The following is an 8,469-nucleotide window of genomic DNA, read 5'->3' on the forward strand; positions in this document are numbered from 1 at the left end:
TATTGTAACCACTTAAAGGGATTTCTGATTACGCAGATCCAACCGAAAGAAACATAAGCAGCAATGTGAAACTGTTGAAGTAAGAATATGGACAATAAATAGTAAAACACAATACAGCACGTGATAAGATACAATACAACGGATTACGATGCATATCCAGGAACCCGGTAATAGAAATTGTAGTAAGTTACACAATCGACATGACGAATTATAATTTATTAAAATATAGCGTGTCAGACGATGAATCATATAAATTAACCACACGTTGCTACTTCTGATTGCTTCAAAATCTGTGTGCATAACTGTACTTTTTAGACATATAGTTCTTTTTTTCCTTCGCCGTCGTGAAGGTGTAGGAATGGCAGCAACGTCTGATGATGTATGACGTGAGTTTTGCTGGAATGATGAATGAGCTGGTTTGCCTCTAATTATTTCATACATCACAATCCAAATATCCCCTCCAGCAGGAATACCATGATCAACGGCGTGGTATATACACAATGAAATGATGTGGCCCACACCGACTTCCCCCTGCCCACCTTCCGACCCGCCAGACTTGTCATGCAATATGGAAATTAACACGCATTTATTTGTGGTAGAAACGTCATACTAGTGATCCGTGTGTATGTGTGTGTGTTCATGGACTTGTTCTGTAGGCGAACAAGACGTGGATATGAGAAGTCAGTGGCCTATATTGTCGAACACTTACTCCGCTATCGTGCTTATATTTCCTTTCTCCCCACTTCTACCCTAATTTCCCCACACACCATAAGATCGTGTGATAAAGAAATTTGATTGTTCTGTACGATGAAATTGTTGACGGTTTAATCACTGTTTCATAAGGCTGTGGTATGGTTTGCGACCATGGATCCAGCTCTTTGCTTTGCTCATTGTAATGTTTTGGAATCAATAGGACGTCACATGGTGGTGGAACTTAATGGTCGCTGAAAATGTTTACGAAATAGCGAACTTTAGTTTAAACTGTAACCAGTTTACCTACGAATATGTAAATCCTTAACGTCAGTATATTATACGACAGCAATAAATTAAAATTACGTTCATGAAAAAAAAAGTGGCAGTGGAACCACGGTTCCGGAAAATCTGACGTAAATACGTCTCCGTATTTAAATTATATTTAGGCAATAAATACAAAGAAAGGAAGGGGGTTAAAAGACTTGACGAACCTCCCCTTGGGAGGGGGGGGGTTAAGTTTTAAAATCTTAAGTAAGAAACTAAACTAATCCCCCTCAAGGGATAAAATTCTTGACCAAATACTTGGTCAAGTTTCCTAGGTAACAACAATGCCGAGTAAACAGATGACGTTTCCTAGGTAACCATTGTTGTCGAGTTGTTGATATTGATCTTACACATTTTCGTGACCCGTCTTCGTTACACTTTTTTGCCGAATGACCCTTCCGTATGGATGTATTTACGTCAAAATAAAAAGGACCAAGTATGGAAATATTTATGTCCTATTTCCATAAGAGGTTAGGAATAAAGGCATCATAAATTGTTGCTAGTTAAATGAATCCCTTAAACATCACTGCTGTTTGTAGGTGCATACAAGAGCACACAGCATCACAACCCAGAAGACCATGACTGAGAGGTACATGACTTTTTAAAGGATTCATGTAAATAGAGGTAGACTGATCTACAAGTGGTCACTGGGAAATAATGTTTACATTTTGGACAGTATATAGTTCTTTATCTACTACCCTGATCTTCCCCTCTGATTCCCATGCATTTTACTCCTAATGCACAGTTGTCCTGGCCAATTTACTGAAACAGGTTGAACATTAACCTTAACAGAAATTGTATAAACTCAAACGTATGAGACTGTGACTCCAGTTACCGTAGTGCATATCAAAAGGCTGATGTAAACTAAACCAAGACACAATTTGGAAACGAATGTCTCCAGCCAAAAGACGATTGCAACACATATCAATGTTTATCTGGATACAATTTATTTGAAAATAATTATGCACTTTCAATCAATATAAACACTTTAAAACATCATGTATACATTTTCTGCATGTTATTTTTTAACCAACCTACACCACTTTTTAATCGTACCTTACTTCAGGGAAAGTTGTTACAAGTTATCTGAAGTCTTGGGGTGGAGGTGGTGTTTAAAGGACGTGATATTCTACAGCTGGACTGTGCATAAGCCATGACACATGGCTGGCAAAAGTTAAAGCCAAGACCAATAGTCTGGGGAGTCTGACTTATTAAGAAGTAAGGTTTACCAGAGAAGTCAAGCTTAAGAACATAATAAGAACCTGAAAACACAAAATAAAGAAAGAAAAACTAATAAAACAAAACGTAAGAGACACTGAGAACAGAAAGAAAATTGAGACATATGAAAGAAACAAAAACACATGGGCTCTTAAAATACAAATAAAGAAACAAAATATTAAAGCCCTGAAAACACCACTGACATTAAAATAATCAAACTTTACTGAAAGTAAAATTCATGATCTAAGAGACAGAAATTCTGAAAGTACTGAACTTCATAACTCTTAAAAAATTGTACTATTGCAGATATATTTTTATTGCAAAACAGGAACATGTCTATGCATGTACCGACTGTACATTACAGAATAACAATTTCAAATGCAGGCAATTAAAGAAATATATTTGCATGATTAAATTTTATCATAAGCCCACAAACCAGCAAATCTCAATCAATGGGGCATGGCAAAGTATTTAGACATGATGTAATACATTGAAATGTACAGCGTGTCCACAAAGTCCCTTCGGGGTTTTGAAAAATTGTGGCACGCAACCAAATTGAGCTAGCCACATGCGGTTTGAGACTGATTACAGCGAAGCTCTGGAAGTATTTACTGACCTCACAGAACATGACAAGAGTTCGAATATCATCTGGACGTTCTACTGAGGTCAGTAAAAAACCTCCAGAGTTTCACTGTAATCTGCCGTAAACCGCATGTGACTAGCTCAATTTTTCAAATCCCCTAAGGGACTTTGTGGACATACTGTATTACATTTGTTAATCAGTATTTCATCAAAGTGTGATGGAAACTTTTATAATACAGTACATGCAAGATACTTATGCAATAATGTTAACAAATTTTAATATAAAAACCAACACCAGGGCCCAGCAATTTCTGTATATTGTACACAATGGACAACAATTGTGACAGTGCTACCGGTTTAAATCCTACATCTGAGGTTCAAAGAATATAATGCAACACATTTCAAACTGGTAAGGCACATTACAACAAAGACTGATGAGTGGTGAAAATGGTAATCTGGATGAAGAAATTCACCCCAAATTCCAAACATTCACGTTTTCCTCTTGCTGCTTTTGGATCTTCGAGAAGTTGATTTCCTTGAGACAGACTTCCTTCTACGTGCAGAACTAGCCTTCATACTATTTCTCACTGCTTGTTTTGCAGCTTTGTCTATAATTTTATTAAGAGCTTTTGCACTCACAGCTTTTTTGGCAGTACTACGGCGACCTGAAAAAGTTTATCACACAGCATTTAAAAATTGAATAAATTTAAAAACCCATCACAAGCAGTTATAAACACTTATTAATGTAGGACATAACTCAAAATATCTAAGCTACACAAACATGCACACACCACACCCTCATTTTGTATGCATGGCAAAGTCCAGCTTACAATATACAACTTCTTTCTCTACTGCTAAATGTTCAAATTACGGTTTCAGAGGCCCAATCACATTTGACTGTGTATGATGCAACAGCAATGACTGAACAGAACATTTTCATAGCCTCAGTCTTAAGTTTGGGGCTTCATCTCTGACCAGGCACTAATCTCGTCTCAAGAGTAATGTAGCTTAATTTTACTGTTTTGGTTTCATCTCTGGGGAAAAATGAAACAAAGTTTCCATAATTAATCTACACAATCTGGAGGCCTCAGAGACCAAAATTCACAATGTATTTTTGTAAATTAAAGAAGATGAACTTGAATGAGCATCACAGGATAAGTTATCTCAAAATGTGTTTGAGTGTTCGGGGATCACATGTTGAACACTAGCTGTGATGGGCAGACTTTTGAGATGCAGACAGATTGTCTCTCAGCTCCGGTAGTATTTAAGTAGTTCTTCAGCGAAATGCTTAACAAAACACAGCCTCATTCAAGATGAGTCCCGTTCGTTGCAAATTAACTAGGTCAAGTGGACATAAATCTTGGGGGCCATTTTAAACACTAACCAAGCCGATATGCCAAAACTAAGATACTGATCCGTATTTTATGCAACGGACGTCATATGTTTCAGGTAGATTACCAATCTGTACACATATGCAAGAACACCTGAAATGAGTCTCGACCACTAATATATTCAGATTTAATATTGATATAGGTGAGATTATACTTACTCCTCCTCTTAGAAACTGCGCGCCGCTTAACTTTCCTTGCTGATTTTCTTTTAGCTGGCGTCTTCCTTTTACTTCTCGATCTACGAGGAGGCATGTTTCACACTTTGTATGTGGCTTATTGAATTATCTGAGTTAACCACTTTCTATTGATGTCGCTTCTGTAATCCGACTTTCACGAACTGACTGCCACCTAGTAAGCAAAAGGGAAATTTGTCCATGAAGTGTAGCGGGAACAGATACGTTCAGTCATGACAAGATATCTACTACCTAGAAAAATAAAAGCCGGAATAATACACGCTAAATGCCACCATTCGCGTTCTTTGCGGTATTCATTTAAATAGAAGAGTTCAGGTTAGAAAGCTGTAGAAATTTGTCGGCAAGCGATGTAATGCGTTTGCTTTCTCAAAAAATTAGAACATATGGACAAAATAATGATGTCGGAGATTTTATTACTGACAACACAGCCCTGTTTCTCCAGCAAGTATCCAGGACATCCCCACGAACAACGCTAAAAATTCTTCAGGGTAAAACCTAACCAGACGTAAAACAAAACAACCTTATCTAACCTAACATAAAGAACCTAGCCTAACCCAACTAAACCTAACAGAGCCTAACCTAATACAAAACGCAACCTAATCCAATGTAACTTATCTAAAACCCAAGTTAAATGAATCCAAAATAACCGACCCGCATGGAATAAAACCCACCGCCGCTTAAGGACTTTCAAATGACATTACAGGACTTCTCCAGGATTTCTCCAGCAATTCTCCATGACAAACAAATTTGCGCATAACGTCTCCAGAACTTCTCCGACACTACTCTAGGACTTTTCCAGGATTTCTAAACGAATTTTTCAGGAATTCTCCAGGATTCTCAAGGACTTTTTCAGGACATTCCAACGACCACCCAATGAATACGATAGAAATTCTCCAGGACAAACCAACCCATCGTAAAACAACAACAACCTGATATAACGCACCCATAACTTACCTAACTTAACATGGGATAAAACCCACCGCCGCTTAAGGACTTTCAAATGATCTTATAGGACTTCTCCAGCAATAATCCATGACAAAAAATTTGCGTATAACGTCTCCAGGACTTCTCCGATACTAATCTAGGACTTTTTCAGGATTTCTCCACGAATTTCACTGGAATTCTCCAGGATTCTCAAGGACATTTCCAGGACGTCCCAACGACCACCCGATGCATACCATAGAAATTATCCAGTACAACACAACCCATCGTAAAACAACAACCTTATATAACGCACCCTTAACTTACCTAACTTAACTGAACCTATCTTAACCTAACCAAACCAACCCAAACCTAACCTAACCAAACCAAATCAAACCTAATCCAACCCAACCTAACCCACAAAGCTACCTAATACAATGTAACTAATCCCAATCAAACTTAAACGAATCCAAAATAAGTGACCCGCATAGGATAAAATCTACCACAGCTTAAGGAATTCCAATAACTTTCCAGGACTTCTCCAGGATTTCTCCAGGACTTCTCCATGACCAAAGAAACGACGCGTAGAGCCACATGGTATGGGAATAATGCCTTGTAACGTTGACTCCAGTACCTTAAGAATACAAACTGTCTACAAGCCTAATTCTCTTACACAAGTTCACAAATGCAGATGAAAACATTAAATGTAATGAACAATAATTATAAATAGGATTCCCTTACCTCAAACTTTGTTCAAGTTCTAAAACGTTTTTAACAGCACAAACAATTATCTACTCTACGACGCACTTCGTCTACAAGCGATTCACAGCTCAACTCTTTCCGTAATAACGAATGCGGATTGTTGACTGCAGTAATGAAACACAAAAATTGCCGAATAAACAGATAACATAACAGTTCGTTTCTTAGGTAACATGCCGAGTAAACAGATTACTAACAGTTAGTTTCTAAGGTAAAATAACAATGCATGCAGGAGCTCATATAAAAGCTGACCATTGTTGTCTTTTCATATTTACACATTCTCCAGGACAACCAAACCCATCGTAAAACAACAACCTTATGTAACGAACCCTTAACTTACCTAACTTAACTGAACCTATCTTAACCTAACCGAACCAAATCTAACCTAACCAAACTAAACCAAACCTAACCCAACCCAACCTAACCCACAACGCTACCTAATACAATGTAACTTATCCCAATCAAACTTAAACGAATCCAAAATAAACGACCGGCATCGGATCAAACCCACCACCGGTTAAGGAATTCCAAATAACTTTCCAGGACTTCTTCAGGATATCTCCAGCACTTCTACATGACCGAAGAAATTCCGCATAACCTCTTCAGGACAACTCCGGCACTACTTTAGGATTTATCCCGGACTTCTCCACAGGGCTGTGTAGTCGGATGCAATTTTAGGTGGTGTCGCAGTCAGTAAAGATATATTGATTCCGACCTCGATGTAAATTCTTAAAAACAATTTCTATACCGTGTGAGCCTCAACGGAGATTCAACGACGCGTTGGGCCACATGATGTGGGAATAATGCCTTGTAACTTTGGCTCCGGTACCTTAAGAATACAAGCCTAATTCTCTAACACGAGTTCACAAATGCAGATGAAAACATTAAATGTGATGAACAATAATTATAAATAGGAATCTCTTACCTCAAACTCTGTTCAAGTTCTAAAACTTTTTTAACAGCACAAAAAATTATCTACTGTACGGCGCACTTGTTCTACAAGCGATTCACAGCTCAACTCTTTCCGTAATAACGAAAGCGGATTGTTGACGGTAGTAATGAAACACAAAAATTGCCGAATAAACAGATAACATAACAGTTAGTTTCTTAGGTAACATGCCGAGTAAACAGATAACTAACAGTTAGTTTCTAAGGTAACATAATGCATGCAGGAATTCATATAAAAGCTGACCATTGTTGTCTTTTCATATTTACACATTCTCCAGGACAACCAAACCTATCGTAAAACAACAACCTTATGTAACGAACCCTTAACTTACCTAACTTAACTGAACCTATCTTAACCTAATCAAACCAAACCTAACCTAACCAAACCAAACCTAACCTAACCAAACCAAACCCAACCCAACCTAACCCACAACGCTACCTAATGCAATGTAACTTATCCCAATCAAACTCAAACGAATCCAGAATAACCGACCGGCATCGGATCAAACCCACCAGTGGTTAAGGAATTCCAAATAACCTTCCAGGACTTCTCCAGGATATATCCAGCACTTCTACATGACCGAAGAAATTCCGCATAACCTCTTCAGGACATCTCCGGCACTACTTTAGGATTTATCCCGGACTTCTCCACAGGGCTGTGGAGTCGGATGCAATTTTAGGTGTTGTCGCAGTCAGTAAAGATATATTGATTCCGACCTCGATGTAAAATCTTAAAAACAATTTCTATACCGTGTGAGCCTCAACGGAGATTCAACGACGCGTTGGGCCACATGATGTGGGAATAATGCCTTGTAACTTTGGCTCCGGTACCTTAAGAATACAAACTGTCTACAAGTCTAATTCTCTTATACGAGTTCAGAAATACAGATGAAAACATCAAATGTGATGAACAACAATTATAAATAGGAATCCCTTACCTCAAACTTTGTTCAAGTTCTACACCTTTTTTAACAGCACAATATTATTTACTCAACGACGCACTTCGTCTACAAGCGATTCACAGCTCAGCTCTTTCCGCAATAACGAAAGCGGATTGTTGACGGCAGTAATGAAACACAAAAATTCCGAATAAACAGATAACATAACAGTTGGTTTCTTAGGTAATAAGCAGAGTAAACAAATAACTAACAATTAGTTTCTTAGGTAACATAATAATGCACTCAGGAGTTCATATAAAAGGTGACCATTTTTGTAGGCTTTCGCCACGACGAAACCCCGTTAGCGTTAGCAAAATTTCCGTTTTTTATACTAAGACCGCTTACAATTTCCAGCAATGCGCCTTGTGCGCAGGAATGGTTTCACCTAGGTATGGACGATGCTTGCGCTTGCGCAGGCCTCCGCCCTCAGTTAGCTTTTTGGTTGGTTGGTTGGTTAGGTCCATATTTAAACATTGTTGATTTGGATCTTACACATCTTCG

The 8,469-nt window shown here is 38.2% G+C and overlaps 1 long non-coding RNA gene across 3 annotated transcripts; it reads right to left on the reverse strand.

The window, feature by feature from the left end:
- Nucleotides 1-2,533: 2,533 nt before the first annotated feature.
- Nucleotides 2,534-8,108, reverse strand: LOC147872150 (uncharacterized). 3 transcript variants are annotated; one of them, XR_015537825.1, is made up of 3 exons: nucleotides 7,969-8,108; nucleotides 4,367-4,556; nucleotides 2,534-3,482 (listed from the first exon to the last, which is right to left on the reverse strand). It is a non-coding gene; the product is annotated as an uncharacterized LOC147872150 (long non-coding RNA). The 3 variants fall into 3 exon arrangements; XR_015537824.1 differs by lacking the exon at nucleotides 7,969-8,108 and adding an exon at nucleotides 7,008-7,160; XR_015537826.1 differs by lacking the exon at nucleotides 7,969-8,108 and adding an exon at nucleotides 6,065-6,192.
- Between the last annotated feature and the right edge of the window lie 361 nt (nucleotides 8,109-8,469).

The sequence above is a fragment of the Zootermopsis nevadensis genome, unplaced genomic scaffold (assembly GCF_977971745.1).
Source record: "Zootermopsis nevadensis isolate Lab colony 2312 unplaced genomic scaffold, Znev_1.0 Znev_ptg000030l, whole genome shotgun sequence".
In the NCBI taxonomy this organism is placed as follows: Eukaryota; Metazoa; Arthropoda; class Insecta; order Blattodea; family Termopsidae; genus Zootermopsis; species Zootermopsis nevadensis.